We start from the raw sequence: 17,287 nt of genomic DNA, 5'->3' as shown, positions 1-17,287 counted from the left end.
CCTGAGGATGAAACATGGAGACTTAGTGACCTAAGCATTTGAATGCATTTAATATTGTGGTAAGCCAGTTATTATCTATTGATATAAAATTTCAGATGAAGATAAGTGCATTGGTTTGTTGTGTTCTCTACCAAATTCGTGGGATAGTCTGGTTGTTGCAATAAGTAGCAATGCAACTACTTTGCAGTTTGATGAAATAGTTTCATCCTTGCTGTTGGAGGAGATGAGACGGAAAAATATGGAGGGCCAGAATGGTGATGCCTTGTCTGTACGGGGACGGTCCCAGAACAAAAACAAAAATAAGTCCTTGAGTGGAGATCTAAATCTCTAGGAAAGCCTGTAAAGGTGTGCTGGAAATGCGGAAAGGAAAGGCACTTCAAAAGGGACTGTAAATCTAAAGCTCCTGAGAAAGAAATGGGATCTGATGATGCTTCTTCTGCAGAGAAAAAAACCACCTCAGATGAAGATGGGGATGTGTACTTGGCTTCTTCTTCAAGTACACATGTAGATTATGAGGCATGGTTGATTGACTCAAGTGCATTCTTTCACTTCACTCCCCATAAAGAGTGGTTCTGTGAGTATGAGAAATATGATGGTGGTGATGTCTTCTTAGGGGATGACAGGAATGCTAGAATCGTTGGTCGTGGAAAAGTCAAGTTGAAGTTGCAAGGTGGAAGGATTAGAACACTTTCAGGTATTTTTCATATTCCTGCATTAGCTAGAAATCCTATTTCTGTAAGCAAGTTGGATGATGCAGGTGTAAAAACAACATTCGAGAAAGATACCTACAAGATGGTTCGAGGAGCACAGTATTGATGCGAGGAGTTCGGATTGGAACTCTATACAAGCTTTAAGATAACACTGTTATTGATGGGTGCAACAGTTCTGTGGTTCCTGAATGTGGAGCAGAAAATCTAGTAGTCTATGGAGAAAAGACCATGCCATGGCATCAAAGGCTTGTACATATTGGAGAGAAGGGCCTTCGAATACTTCATGGTAATGGTATGGTAGAAGGTATGTTTAATAGCTCTCTGGATTTTGATTTTTTTGAAAATTGTGTATATGGGAAGCATAATTGGGTGAGTTTCGCCTCTGGTGGTAAGAGGGTGAAACAAATATTAGAGCTTGTGTACAGTGATGTGTTTGAATCCGTGTCAGTTCCATCACTAGGAAAGTCTGAGTACTATGTATCATTTATAGATGACTTCTCAAGGAATATATGGATATATTTCTTCAGGAAGAAATCTGAAGTCTTTGACAGGTTTAAAGAATTTAAGGCTATGGTGGAAAACCATACAGAGAAGAAGATAAAGGTGTTGAGGATAGATAACTGTGGAGAGTTTTTCAAAAAGGAATTTGAAGAGTTCTGTAAGAAGTGTGGTATAGCACAACATAAGACTACTCCATACACACCTGAGCAAAATGGAGTTGTAGAAAGAATGAACAAGATGTTGATGGAAAGGGCAAGAAGCATGCTCAGTGGTGTCGGGTTAGGACAAAGATTCTGGGTAAAGGCGGTGGAGACTGCATGTTACTTGGTCAACATATTACCTTCATCAGTGTTGGAGGATAAGACTCCACAAGATGTATGGACTGGTAAGAAACCTTTTCTTTCACATCTGAGAGTATTTGGATGTGATGCATATGTACATGTTCCAAAGGAGAAAAGAACAAAGTTGGATAGTAAATCTGAAAAGTGTATCTTTATTGGGTATAAGGATGGTTTAAAAGGTTATAAGATTTGGACCCCAAAAACAAGCAAGGTTGTGTACAATTGAGATGTGGTGTTTAGAGAGGTGAAAGATGTTATTAAACATGAAGTCCAACCAAAGGAACATGAGAATATAGAGTTTGAGCTAAAGGAGGAAGAATCAGGCTCTACAGTAGAAGAGGAATCAGAAGATGAAGAGCCATAAACTCTGACTGTGAGAAGATCAATGCAAGAAAGAAGACAACCAGAAAGGTATAGTCCATCTACTTTCTATTCAAATTTTGTTTTATCTATCACTGATGATGATCCCAAAATTGTGAGGGAAGTAGTAGATTCAGAGGATGGAAAACTCTGGAAAGAGGCCATGGTTGATGAAATGGCATCTTTGCACAAAAATGAGGCTTCGGATCTAGTGGAGTTGCTGGCTGGGAGGAAACCCATTGGCAGAAAATGGGTGTTCAAGAAGAAGATGATTATAGAAGGAAAGGTGGAGAAATACAAAGCTTAGTTGGTAGCAAAAGGTTATTCCCAGGTGGTGGGAATTGATTTTGGTGACATTTTTTCTCCTGTTGCCAAGGTAGCTTTTAATTTTATCTGCTGCTGTTGCTTTTGATTTTGAGGTAGAGCAGATGGATGCAAATATAACATTTCTTCATAGGGATCTGGAAGAAGAGATCTACATGAAGCAACCTGAAGGCTTCACAATGAAGGGTAAGAAAGAATTGGTATGAAAGTTAAAAAAGTCTCTGTATGGGTTAAAACAGTGACCAAGGATGTGGTATCATAAATTTCATACATTTATACAGGGATTTGGCTTCACCAGAAGCAAAGCAGATCACTGTGTGTATTTTAAATTAATTGTTATTTATCTGGTCTTATATGTGGATGATATGTTGTTGGTTGGAAATGACAAAGAAATTATCCAGGATTTGAAGAGCCAATTGTCCTCCAAATTTGACATGAAAGATCTTGGTGCTGCAAACTGTATTTTGAGCATGGAAATTAAACAAGATCGAGCAAAGAGGAAGCGCTGGTTAAACCAGAGGAAGTATGTCGAGACAATACTGCAGAGGTTTAATATGCAAGATAGTAAACCAGTGAAGGTTCCTATTCCTGTAGGTATAAAGTTATCTGCTGAACAATGTCCCAATACACAAGAAGAGGAAGAGGACATGTCCTGTGTTCCATATGCAAGTGCAGACAGTAGCCTGATGTATGCAATGGTCTATACTAGACCAGACATTGCACATGCTGTGGCAGTATTGAGCAGGTTTATGTCAAAACCAGGGAAGGAGCATTTGACAACAGTGAAGCAGGTTTTTAGGTATTTTCGTGGCACTAGTGATTATGGTTTGTGCTACTAAGGAAGACTAGTATTGAACAAATTTTTGGCAATCCGTGGCTTTGTTGATGTAGAATGGGCTGACGATCTTGATCAGAGAATATCTGCAAGTGGGTATGTGTTTAACTTATTTGGAGGCGTAGTCAATTGGATGAGTAAGAGACAGTTTGTAGTGGCACTTTCAACTACAGAGGTTGAATACATGATATCCACCCATGCAAGCAAGGAGCAGTTTGGTTGCATAGATTGTGTTCAAGTATGGGGTTAGTATAACAAGCTATAAGGATAGGTTGTAACAACAAAAGTGCAATTTTCTTGGCAAAGAACCCTGCTTATCATTCAAAGACAAAGCACATTGATGTTCAGTATCACTTTGTGAGGGATATGGTTGAGGACAAAAAGGTGTTGCTGGTAAAGGTGGACACTTTGAAGAATACTGTAGATGCATTGACAAAGTCTCTGAGCACTGAGAAGTTCTTTTGGTGTGGAGAAACAATGGGCGTTGGATCAATGAATAAGCTCTCATGTGGCCCCTATGGAAAGAAAAAAAAGTGGGAGAATGTTGGGTTGTGCTATATTTTTTCCACGACTACCCCACATAGGGTTGGGGGGGGTGTTTGTACCCCTTGTACATTGCGCGGGGCACTGGCGGGGGGTAAGCAGGGGGGTGGTAGCCCCCATTCACGGGGTCCGGGACAACACCTTGGGAATTTTTTTTTTGGAGCCTATATTAGGTGGGTGGACCTACCTATGGTTTTGTGCATAGATTTTGCACATGGTTTTGGGCATGATGGTTTTTTGTGCATGGTATTTTGTAGATCCGGTCAAGGGAACTACAATTATGTTCTAACCCAATGTTAATGGATTGGGGCTTATGGATGCTTCAACATGTATATATGTGTATTGTAACATTGAAAGGAACATAATGAAAAATCAATTTGGTAGTCCCGATTTTAGGATCTCGGGGAAAATCTCTGTGTATATTTGTTTTATGTTTTATGCTATCGCCATTGTGTATCTTCTGTTTGTTAAAATTCGTATGTAGGTAGTTTCTGTACAGGGTTAAAACATACAAAGGTGAGGTTGCTCTGCTCCTTTTTCTTTTGGTCTGACAAATGTGCAAGTAACAAAAAGAGGTACTCTCTGTGGCATTACCTGAAACATGCGGCCATAAAGCTGCTACATAATCCTAACCTCTGTTTTACTACCTTACTTCTCACTCCTAATTTCTCTACTCAACTATAGAAAAAAATATAATCGCGTAGAATGGAATCCTTACTCTTCCTAGTAGATCGATATTTGACATAGCTCAATAGCCAACTAGGGGTGATATTTGACTCCCTCAAGCCTCAACTAAACTTATGGGTTTGAACCTTCTAGAGTCTTCTTCAAAGTACACACGTCGTTGGCCCCATATGCGTAAATAACAAGGACTAACATGGCATCCACTTGTGCCATGGTGGTCAACATGGTAAGTCAACTTATGGAAGGCATAACTTTCACATATAAATTCCATTTGATGTGATTTTTGCATTGTTGGCAATGTATCTCATTGTAGAACAACATCTCGGGGTCCAAGGCTAAAGTAGGAAATTTTTTACCTCAAAAAATTCCATTTGATGCCTTAAATGACTTCAAGATATTTTAGAAACCAATTCTCCAAATTGGGATGCATTTGTAAAAATGACCCTGCAAGTTGATTCCTCCAATTTTTCCACTTTGAAAGCATCGATATATATGAAAAATAATATAATGATCCAATTTGGATCACAAAAGGACTTTGGCACAATTTTTTAGGGGTTATAGGCATAAGCATTTGAAGACCTTGGATGAAAATATGATCTATATACAACACTCTTATAACATTGTAGTCCACACTTTTACTAGTAAGTCCCTTTGAAACTTTCCTAGACATTTTCCACCTTCACCCTTGGATATTGTATATGGACAATAAGGAGTGAGAGAGAACCCCATAGAAGATGAATTCAGGGTAGAAAAAAATTGTCTATAAGATTAGGTAGATCCATTTACAAGTACAAGAGATGTTGAAGAAATCATGGGAAAAAAGGAAGGCCGAACATGATCAAATAGAATAGAGAAATCATGCAACGTTGGAGATAGAGTTTGGTTATGATTGAACAAGAAAATACTAGAGTCTTGGTCAGAAGATCAAGGCTTTATAGTATGGCCCTTTCAAGATATTAGAAAAGGTGGTAAATAATGCATATAGACTCAGTATACCTCAATACATACGCATTTACTCAGTAGTAATATGTATAATCTCAAACTCTATGAACCCTTCATGTTGGATTAGGAAGAGTAGCATGTCCTACCTTCCATAAACGACTTAACACCTAAGGCTCAAGTAGAGTTGGTAGAGGACATAGTTTTATAGAAGAGGTTCAAAACTATAACACATGGGAAAAATGACCTTTGTTAGATTAGATTGAAAGGAAAACTTCCATGTAAATTAAAGTGGTACTCCAAGGAGAAGGTAGAGGAAAAAAATCCTCACATGATTTAGTACAGCTTTTGGGGACCAAAAATCTTTCCTACATAGGGAAGTATGCTCTAGATTGGATCGCAATATTATTTTCATTTATCTCGATGCTCTCAAAGTGGATAAAATTAGAGGAATCAACTTGCAGGGCCATTTTAGTGACTGTGCCAGTTTGGAAACTTGGGGGCAAAAAATTGTCTAAAATCTTTTGGAGTCATTTTGAGGCCTCAAATGAATTTTTTTTATTATCCCAAACTTTATTGACCAAGATACAATATTTTAATCATTCCAATATGTATCTTATGTAACAAACAAAAGAAGAAAATAAAAAGTTATTTTTTTGAAGTATGGGTTTCATTCTCTTTATTGATGGTCTTCTAGGTAAAAGCATGTTCTTCATGCTTCTAGGGTTTGTTAGGTCATAGGATTTATTATCATGAGTCAAGAGAGTCAACATCATGTTTATAAGACCCTTTCGGGAAAAATATATCTTATAAAATAATTTATTTTGAGTCTAGAAAGTCCAAGAAACCCCCAAAGTTCAAGTTGGCCTAAAGGAGGGAATTTGACCCCTTAGAAAGGCTATATAAAGGAGTAGTTCAACCTCATTTGGTACTGACTCATCATCAAGTTCGATCTCAAGAAAAGAAGTTTGATTTATAGCTAGTAAGCATATGAAAATAAGATTGAAGGTCTAGGAGGAGAGAAGGAAGAAAATCTTGTTTTTGGGCTAATCTCTCTCACATGTACGAAAAATTAAGGTTTTTGCAGCTTCTTAGAAAGGCCGAAATTATAGGATCGAGTTTTTGGATTAATGAATATTCTGTCTTGACCTGATTGACCTTAGGAGGAGTTGTCTTGTTCTAAGAAGGATCTCTTGAAGAAACTAAATTAGGGTTTCTGTAATAACTACATGTCCAAAGTTGTAGGTTGAAGTTGCCAGGTAAAGTTGCAAGTTGAAGTTGTAGGGTTGAAGCTCTGATCAAGATTGTAGCTAGAAGTTGGTTGATGCAGGATTGAGTTGTGACTTTGGAAGTGCTGACTTGGTACTTGGAGGAGGACTTGGTTTAGGGTTTGGGTCTTTGTTGTCTCATTTGAAACAGATTCTATAAGAAGAGAAGAGTTTCTGGGTTTTCCCCTTAGAGGGGTTTTTCCCTTAGAGGGGTTTTTCCCTGGCTTGGAGCCTAAATTCTATGTCCATTGTCTTTATTATTTTGCTCTTGATATTTGTTTGATGAAAAATATCTAATAAAGAAACACAAGAAGAATAATAAATTTCACAAGCAAGTATTAAAGTTAAGGAAAATTGGAACTAATAGCTGCCATTTTTGCATTTTTCAACATGGTATCAGAGCTAAGGTGAATAAGAAGGAAGCTGGAAGGATCATCTTATGGGAAGTAGGGTTTACTAAGGTGAAAAGGAGACCTATTGATGTAGAAGAAGGGTCTCATTAGAATAAATCTTGAAAAAAAATACTACGAAAAGATTGTTGTTCTCTCTTGAACAAAGGATCTAGTTGGATACTCATTGGAAGACCGCCCTAAAGCAAGCATCAAAGGATTTTGATATCATCACTTTTGGAAGCCAATATAGAGGTCTCTTTGAAGATCTTGAAAACCTCAAGATAGTTGGAGACATCATCAGAAAGGGAAGACTCTGAATCTAAAGGTCATATGGGTTCTTTCTGCAAGGAAAGAAATAAGCTCATTGTCTCATCAAATTTCCTAGCATGGAAGAAAATGTTTGACATGACACTTACAAAATATGAAGTAATGGAATTTGTTACTGGCGAAATTATCGAACCTAGCAAAGACAAGACTCAAGAACTAGAAAAGTACAAGGAAGGAGAATTTAGGGCACAAAGGATCATCATTGAATCCATTGAGGATCATCTTGTTCCATTTGTTGCAAATTTTTTAAGGATATGTATGAAAAGCTAGTGAATTTTTACTGCCTAAGTACATCCAGACAAAAGATGTCTTTGAGGAACAAGCTGTACAAAATGAAGATATTAAAGGATGAGGACATGACATCCTCTCTAATGAATATACCTCAATTAAGAAATCACTTGCAGGGGCTTGGAGAGACAATTTCTAAGTTGGAAATGACCATCTATGTACTCAATGCATTGCCACCAGAATTGAGCAGCATTGCAACAAGCATCTACTCTATCATAGACTCATCTCCTTTTGATGAGTTGTGGGCTCAATGCATCTTAGAAGAAACTATGATCAAGGGAAATGATGACATTAGATCAGATGAATAGTCTCAAGCCTTTATAGCTAGAGTCAAGAAGTTGAAGAAGGGAGTGTTTATGAAGTCCAAAAAGAAAGATATGTCCAAGATTCAATGCTTTAAATGCAATAGTATGGACACTTTAAGAGGGACCGTCTAAACCAGTAAAACAACAAAAGAAAGGAAAGAAGTGAGGTTGATGTGGTTGAGGAAATGAGAGAACTTGAGAAGACGCTGAAGGTAGAAGATGTGAAATATCTTTACTATTAAAGAAGGCATCTTGTTTGTTAGGTTCTTTGTTAAGTTGTTTTTTCCTTTAGGATATTATGCATTGTTGTTTACTATAGAATAATATTGATTTTGTATGGAATCATAGATGGTAGCATACTTAGAGTTGCTTTGTAGAGATTATCTAGTCTTTAGGAATAGATAGATAAACCATTTTTCATATTGTTCATCCAGACTTTATCTAACATTATGTTAGAGAAAATCATCTTGCTAAGATGGATCATTATGATCTTGTAAGAACCATCATTTTGAAGGTTCTTGGGAGAAACATTATGACAAGGTTAGTATACATTCCATATAGTATGGAAACAATACTTTTGAAGGGATGAAGGAATGTAATGGGTTAGGTTGCGGGCTCATTATGAGACATATATCTAGATGATGGAATAAGAAGTATATGAACGCATATTGACAATAACTCTTCGATAAGATTTGTATGTGAAAAATCTTATAACATGCTTTGTATGATTATATGATGTTCAAAATGGAAGAATTTGAATTACTCAAAGATGAATAAAGAATTAAGACTTTCTCTAGATTATGTAGAATAATGATTAACATCCAGTGTAATCTCCGGAAGAAAAATTTCTAACTTGGTAATCAAGTTTGATCCTTGGGCACTCTGATGCATGAAGGAAGCTTTGTGTGGAGATGAACCATGAGGATATTGATGCTTAGATGAGAATGTCATCATGATGAGGTAAGTCTAATCCTACTTGTTGTTGGTTATCTGGTTAACATATTATTTTGCTACTTGGAAGGATATTGCAAGGATACATGAAGAATGTTGAGGCAAGCTCAACATAGGATACCTAGCAATTATGAAGTCAATATATATTCATCTTGAGATTGAAAGGTAGCAGTGCAAGAAGATAACCTGAAGGTCAACAAGGGAGATCACTTTCATGCAAAGGCTATGATCAACTTAAAGTTTGGAAAGGCTCAATGTAATGCCTTCATCCATGATGACAAGATGAAAGTGATGAACAAAAGAGATGACATGAATCTTGTCACAAGATTGAAAAGTGTAGATAGCTCCATGATACCTCAGAAGGAAGCAAGCTTGATATAAGAGATGCAAAGGAAAGAAGGAGCCATGTAGCTATGAAGAACAAGTAGCTGATACTCTTATAAAGACAACCTATAAGGCTTGTGGTGTTGACTTCTCAAATAGAAAGGAAGTCTAGATTCTCCTTTAGTTTTGAGAGGGAACAAAGGAGTCTCCTTGAATAGGAGCAAGAATCTATTCCCTGGGCAAGAGGGAATACATATATCCTCTTTGATTGAGAGGGAGTGATGTTAGACATCACATGTGCATTCTCTTCTTCATGTGTCAAGAACTTGACTAGGACTAACATCCATAAGTCTAAATGAAGGCCTTGAACAGAGATGGTGGAGGATTGGATAAGCATCTGTGGTTTCCTTGAGGATATAACATTCAAGAGAAAGGGATAAACACTCTTTGAGGATAGTACAAGTGTCCAAAGTAAGAGTGGTCGAAGAGGATCAATATTCTTTGAGGATTCAGGTTTGGAAATCCAAGATAATAATAGTCATAAAAGGACATACCTTGTGAACATCCAGATGGGGTATGTGCCTTGTAGAGGTAGTGCGGTATCACACATAAAGCGTCCAAGCATAATGCTCTTGAATGAAGATGAGCTTGTCTAGTTAGGCCTAAAAAATAATGTTGGTCATTAATATGATGCTTACAGTTTGGCTTATCAATCTGACTCTTCTTATGAGAACTCTTTAGTTTGAGAATGATGTTGTACTAGTACAATTATGAATATGATCTTGATTTAAACAGGAGCGCAAAAAATTACAGATATAACCATACATATAGAGATGCAGTAGAAATAATACTTCATTTCATTATTGTAAAACACTGAAATAAGCTTACAAACAGAAATGGAAATAAACTAGCTAGGGCGATGGTAGCTTATCTCTGAGAAGAGATGTGGCGGCTACATACCTCTGAATTGTGTTACAATGAGGGTCGAAGGCCTATTTATTGTTGAGAAACAATGGAAAACCATAAACATCCAAAAACCTAACCCTAGAAGATGAAAATCCAAACTGTGGGCCCCGTTTGGGTAAATTGGTACATCAACTTCCCGGGGTTGTAACTTTGGCATACGATCTCCATTTGATGCGCACAATAACTTGTTAGAAAGATCTATCCGAGAACTACAACTTTGGGAAGAGAAACATCACTCCATGGACCTATGTTGCTCCTAGTTTTCCAAAAAAACGTCATTTAGGGCCTCAAAACAGCTCCAGAAGTTCAGGACCCGAAAAACTGCTAAAAATAGTAAAATATGCTACAATTAAGGAAACTGAAAAAGCTGAAAGAAACAATGGTGGGGGTTCGAGTGGACTTGGTGGTTGGCCACCAAAATCCACCTGGATTAGAATACCTCCCTAGTTAAGAGTGAGTGTTGGAAATGTAACCAATTTCGGTCTTCATAATTGTTGTTGTACTCATTTCAATATTTATCTTATGTAACAAACACAAGAAGAAAATAAAAAGTTATTATTTTAGCGAGATGGGTTTCATGCTCTTTATTGATGGTCTTCTAGGTAAAAGCATGTTCTTCATGCTTCTAGGGTTTGTTAGGTCATATGATTTATTATTATGAGTCAAGAGAGACAACATCATATTTATAAGACCTTGCCGGGAAAAATATATCTTGTAAAAAAATTTATTTTGAGTGTAGAAAGTCTTGGAAGCCTCCAAAGTACAAGTCAACCCTGGAAGCTTCAAGTCGGCATAAAGGAGGGAGTTCAACCCCTTGGAAAGGCTATATAAAGGAGTAGTTCGACCTCATTTGGTACTCACTCATCATCAAGATGGATATTAAGAAAATAAGTTTGATATGTTGTTGGGAAGTAAAAGAAAAGAAGAGTGAAGGACTATGAGGAGAGAAGAAGGAAGAATATCTTGTTTTTGGGCTAATCTCTCTCACATGTGTGAAAAAGTACGGTTTCTGCAACTTCCTAGAAAGGTCGAAATTGCAGGATTGATTTGCAGTAGGACAAGTTGTAGTATTGAGTTGTTGGAAGAAGGAATATTTTGTCTTGACCTCATTGACCTTGGGAGGAGATGTCTTGATCTAAGAAGGATCTATTGAAGAAACTAAGTTAGGGTTTTTGCAATAGCTACAAGGCTAGAGTTGCAGGTCGATGTTGCTAGGCAAAGTTGTAGGTCGAAGTTGCAGGGTCAAAGTTGTAGTCGAGATTGCAGTTGGAAGCTGGTTGATGCAGGATTGAGATGTGATTTTGTAAGGGATGACTTTGTACTTGGAGGAGGACTTAGTCTAAGGTTTGGGTCTTTGTTGTCTCATTTGAAGTAGATTCTATAAGAAGAGAAGAGTTTATGGGTTTTCCCCTTGGAGGGGCTTTGCCCTGGCTTGGAGCCTAATTTTTGTGTCCAATGTCTTTATTATTTTTCTCTTGATATTTGTTTGATGAAAAATATATAATAAACAAACACAAGAAGAATAATAAAGTTCTCAAGAAAGTAGTCAGGTTAAGGAAAATTGGAATTAATAGCTGCCATTTTTGTATTTTCCAACACCCGATTCCTCATATTGACAACCTTTTGACCAACTCAAGGGGGCCAAGTATTTTAGTAAGATTGATTTAGAGTCTGGCTACCACCAAGTCCAAATAGATTCAACTGAGGTGTGGAAGACTGCTTTCAAGTCCAAAGAGGGTATTTTTGAATGGTTGGTCATGCCATTTGGTTTGACAAATTCCCTAGCAACTTTCATTAGGATGATGGATAATATCTTACGGCCTTTCACCAAATCGTTCGTGGTTGTATATCTAGATGATATCCTAATCTTCAACAATAGTTGGGAAGAACCCTTGTAGAATATTCAACAGGTCCTCCACACTCTGTGGTAACACAATCTATGTGATCACTTGGAGAAATGATCTTTTAGCATAGACAGGGTCCAATACATGGGCTACATTATTGATGAGATTGGAGTGCATGTGAATCCAGCCAAGATCCAAGTCATTCGAGATTGGTTGGCCCAAACGAATCTAATAGAGCTTCACAACTTATTGGGACTTCATGTTGGGGTTCTTTTATAATGCTTGGCCCTTAAGTCAAGCAACCAAGGGCAGAGCAAAATAAATTTCTTTTGATATGGATCACAACAAAAAGCATTTGATGAGATGAAACACTACCTTTTCTCTACACCAGTCCTCACCTTGCTGTTAATTTGGCAGCTCAAGGACAAATTCCCTCCTTTGAACAGTCTTCCTCACCAAGAAAGACCCCTTGTAGCCTTTAGAAGAATTTAATTTAGTTAAGGAAAAATATAATTTTAAGGCGGAAACCCACATGTGCACAAAAGTACAAGTGTACTTTAATAGAAATTGGACAAGTTTGGAAGAATATAAATACAAGACTAGTTAATCTTATTTGGACATCATCATCAACCATCTTCTTCTCTCTATTCTTTGTATTGGTTCATATAGGTCTGGAATTGGTTCATACAAGTATGAAATTGCAAGGTCCAAGCTCACAAGTGCAAAAATAAGATATTGTTTTGGATCCGTAGGGTTGGTTCTTGGAAATCTCAGTTGCAGTTGCTTGCTTGATAGGGTATTCCCTACAGCTGGAGAGATTTAGCCACACTCATTGTCACCGAGTCTGTGTGATTGTGATCTTAATCGAATTTCTGTTGACCATTGACAACAGACTTCAGATATTTTGACTTCGATTAGATTTTTCTATAGGGTTCATATATTGGATATTGTTTGGTTGGCTTTGGGATTGACTTTGACTCTTGATTGGTGAATTGGAACATTGTACTCTCTTTGCTGAACATTTTATGACAATCTAATAAGAAGAAGAATTTGAAAGGGTTTTCCCCGTTGTGGGTTTTTCCCTAGTCTTTGACCAAATCCTTGTGTCTCTTATTACCCTTGATTGTATTCTAATGTCTATTGCATTTACTATTTTATCTACAGTGACTATTGATTGTTGGAAGATTAGATTGTGTTGAAAGATTGCTAATTAAATAAAAGGATTGGGCTAAAGTGATTGTAACAACATAAAACAATGGAAAATTAACATGGTATCAAAGCTAAGGTGAAGACAAGCCCAAGGAGACAAGAGACAAGTGCAATAATTCTTGAAAGAAGCTGAAGGAGCCTATTTGATTTGGTTAAGATTTCTACCTCCTACTTCAAGGATAATGAGAAGTTGGGTGATTTATGTAACTTTGTTGCTTGAAAGATCAGGTTGGAAGTTATACTAGATGACAATGACATTTTGGAATATCTGCAACGAAAGGTACTTGAGCCTTTGCCAAATGCTTTTGCTATTGTCAAATCCAAATACAAGAAAGGTGAGCTCAAAACCAAGAAAATTATCATTGATGGTTTGCAATCATTAGGGGAATTTTGAGGTCTAAAATGGGCCTCCTAAGAAAAATGTACAACCAAAATAAACTTTATATGAACCAATAGAGTTCAAGATGATGATATCAACCATGGGGGATGATTCACCATTTTTGGAGTAAAAAAGTAAAAATATTAAAAAGAATAAAATAATAAAACTATTTTTTCAACTTATCTCCCGAAATTTTACTCAAATTTCGAGTGAGAGTACTCATTGGATGTAAAATTTAATTTCTCATCCAAGGAGTACTTATGTTGCATACTTTCGATGGATCCTATTGCACGAAATATGAGAAACACATGAAAAAACGTGATTACAATCACGTTTTTCATGTATTTCTCATTTTTTCGTGTAGCAAAGTCCATTGAAAGTATGCAACATGGGTACTCCTTGGATGAAGAATCAAATTTTGCATCCAACAAGTGTTTCCACTCAAAATTTGAGTAAACCCATAGGGAGATAAGTTGAAAATATGAGTTCAAAACATAGTTTTTTCTTTTTTTCCCTATAAAATTTGATGATGTAATCTAATCTTATTTTATTATTTCCACTATTATTTTATAATTTCCTTAGGAGGCCCATTTTAGACCTCAAAATTCCCCTAATGAGAATTTTCTTGTTTATGTTGGTTACATGAAGAAGTATAAGGATATTTATGACAAGTTGGTCGGGATGTATGAAGTCAACAACTTGAATCATATCTTATCTTTGAAAAATCAACTCAAAGAAATGAATATGATCAAAGAGGAATCCATGCAAACCTATATCATGAAAGTATCCCGCCTAAGGGATTAATTGCAATCTGTTGGTGAACAAATATCTAACAGAGAGTTGGTGGTGGTGACTCTTCAAGGTCTTCCTCCTATTTGGGAAACCTTCATTACTAATTTAAGAAACAATAATGTTCTTTCGTCATTTGATGAGCTCGTTGGTAAATGTACTCAAGAAGAGGCCAGGATGATTGCCAGAGGAAGAATTCAAAAACATGAAGAAGGAGATCCCTCTACATTTGTCACTCAAGACAAGAAGAGAAAAGGAAGGGGAAGACCATCTGGTTCAAGAAGGCCTCCTCCTGAATCAAATGACTCTAATAGAATATCAAGGGATATTGAATGCTACAATTGTCACAAACATGGTCACTATGCCCAAGATTGCTCGAAGAAGAGAGATGCTTCAAGGTCCAATTACAACAACAATCGTGGCTTCAACAATAACAGGTTCAACAATAGAAGAAGAGGTGATGATTGAAGAAGAGGAGATTATAGAAGAAGAAGGGATGACAAAAGAAGAAGAGATACTTCGAATGACTACAAAGAAGGCCATCATCCTTAAAATAGGTAAAGGAAATCACGGTATGAAAATAATGCAGTTGTTAGTCAATCTAAATACATTCTTATTTATGCTCTTTCTAGTTCTTCCCCTCTGGATTCATATGATAGTTGGTTGGTAGATAGTGGGGCTTTTGGACATTTCTCTGGGTACAAGGAAGTCCTCTCTAACCTGGTTGAGAGGGAGACAAGTTTGAAAATCATTCTTGGAGACAACTCTACTCATCCTATGAAGGGTTTTGGTTCTGTCAAATTTCATTTGGACTATGGTGAATCCATTCTTCTTCATGATGTAATGTACATTATGAGATTAAAGAAGAACTTGGTATCTATTTCTGCTTTGGAAGACAATGGTATGAGAGTAGCTTTCATCAAAGGAAAAGTCCTCACATGGCCTATGGAATCCCACATGAGGGATGCTTTTACCTTGGGATCTAGAGTTGAAGGAATCTATAGAGTCAATGGAAGACCTCTACTAGAAATGGTCCACGACACTAATAATCAAAGTGAGCTACGACACCAAAGGTTGGCACATCTACATTATGAAGCTCTATCGAAATTAAAGAACTTAGTATCTAGGATGCCTAGAGTCAATGGAAGACCTCTACTAGCAATGGTCCATGACACTAATCGTCAAAGTGATCTATGGCACATCTACATTATGAAGCTCTATTGAAATTGAAAGTTAGTCTCTAGGATGCCTGCTGTTCAAGTCAATCATGATGGAGTATGTCCAGGATGTGCCAGTGGAAAGAAGACAAGGGGACCATTTCCCTCTCGTAGGAACAAGACCAATGATATTCTTTAACTCATTCATTCTGATCTATGTGGACCCATGCCTATGCACTCTATTGGTGGACATCTCTACTATATAATATTTATTGAATATTTCTCTAGGAAGGCATGGATATACTATTTGAAGCATAAGGATGAGGCTTTTGATATGTTCAAGAACTTCAAGGCGCTGATAGAAAATCAATCAGGGAAGAAAATCAAAATCTCCAGGTCTGACAATGGTGGAGAGTACATTTCAAATGAATTCATTGACTTTTGCAAAAAGGAAGGTATAAAGAAGGACATCATTGTACCTTATAATCCCGAGTAGAATGGAGTGGCTGAAAAAAAGAATAGGTCCATCGTGGAACCTACCTGAGCTATGCCGCATGATCAAAAGTTGTCAAAATTCTTTTGGGGAGAAGCTACAAATACACCAATATATGTTCAAAACTAGGTTCCTCATCAAGCATTAGACAACAAGACTCCCAAAGAAGTATTCACAAGTGTGAAGCCTGACATTGGACATCTCAGGATATTTGGTTGCCCCATATATTTCCATGTGCTAAAGGACAAGAGGAACAAATTGGAAGCCAACAAAAAGAAAGGTACATTTGTTGGTTATTTTGAAAATTCTAAAGTATATAGAATATACATATTCAGTCAAAGGAAGATTGAGTTTAGGAGGGATGTAACTTTCAATGAAGATGCTGCCCTTGGAAAAGCAAGGGACCTTCCTCCACCTCCTCCCGCTACGAAGAAAGATGATGATATGAACACATTAGAAGGTCCTTCTATGCTGGAATCTAATAATAACATTGTTGATGATCCCATGGAGCCTATAGACCCCTTGCATCCTCCTCCAAGTGATCACCCTTCTAGGAAGAGATCATTATAGCTTCGTGATACTTTACAGGATGCTAAGAGATATGTTCCTGCCAAAAGGACCTTTAGAAAACATAAGAAGCCATGTCGATATTAGGGATATGTTGTAGCTATGAGCACTATGATCCAGGTTGAGCCTTCTACCTTTGAATAAGTTTTGAAATGACAAGTTTGGAAGGATGCCATGACCGAAGAATATGGATTGATTATGAAAAATGATGTATGGAATGTTGTGTCAAGACCTAAGGGAAAGTCTGTTGTAACTTCAAAATAGCTATATAAGATCAAGCATGGAGTTGATGGAAGCATTGAGAATTACAAAGCAAGGTTCATGGCCCGAGGTTTCTACCAGAAATAGAGAGAAAAATATGACTATATATTTGATCCCGTTGCCTGCTACACTACTATTAGATTGATTGTTGCCCTTACTGCTAGTCAAAGATGGACTCTTCACCAGATGAATGTAAATATGACATTTCTTCGTGGCATACTACAGGAAGAAGTATATGTTGAACATCCTTAGGGATTTGAAGTGAAGGACAAGAAAACTAACATTTGCAAGTTGAAGAAAGCACTATGTGTCTTGAAGCAATCCTTCAAAGCTTGGTACGTTCATATTGATAGTTACCTAGTGAAGCTTGGATTCACGAGAAGTAGTGTCGATCCAAACCTTTGTTCAAAGTGGTCCAAGGTATGCCTTTGATTTTGGTTTTATATGTTGACGATTTATTCTTGACAGGTAGTGAGCCCTTGATGCTCGATTGTAAGAGGGAGTTGGCCTTCAAGTTCAGAATGAAGGAT

The sequence above is a fragment of the Pinus tabuliformis genome, chromosome 8 (assembly GCF_031772625.1).
Source record: "Pinus tabuliformis cultivar Carrire ecotype Pingquan chromosome 8, CPIR1, whole genome shotgun sequence".
In the NCBI taxonomy this organism is placed as follows: domain Eukaryota; kingdom Viridiplantae; phylum Streptophyta; class Pinopsida; order Pinales; family Pinaceae; genus Pinus; species Pinus tabuliformis.
The sequence above is the reverse complement of the archived record's forward strand: the minus strand, read 5'-3'. Positions refer to the sequence as shown.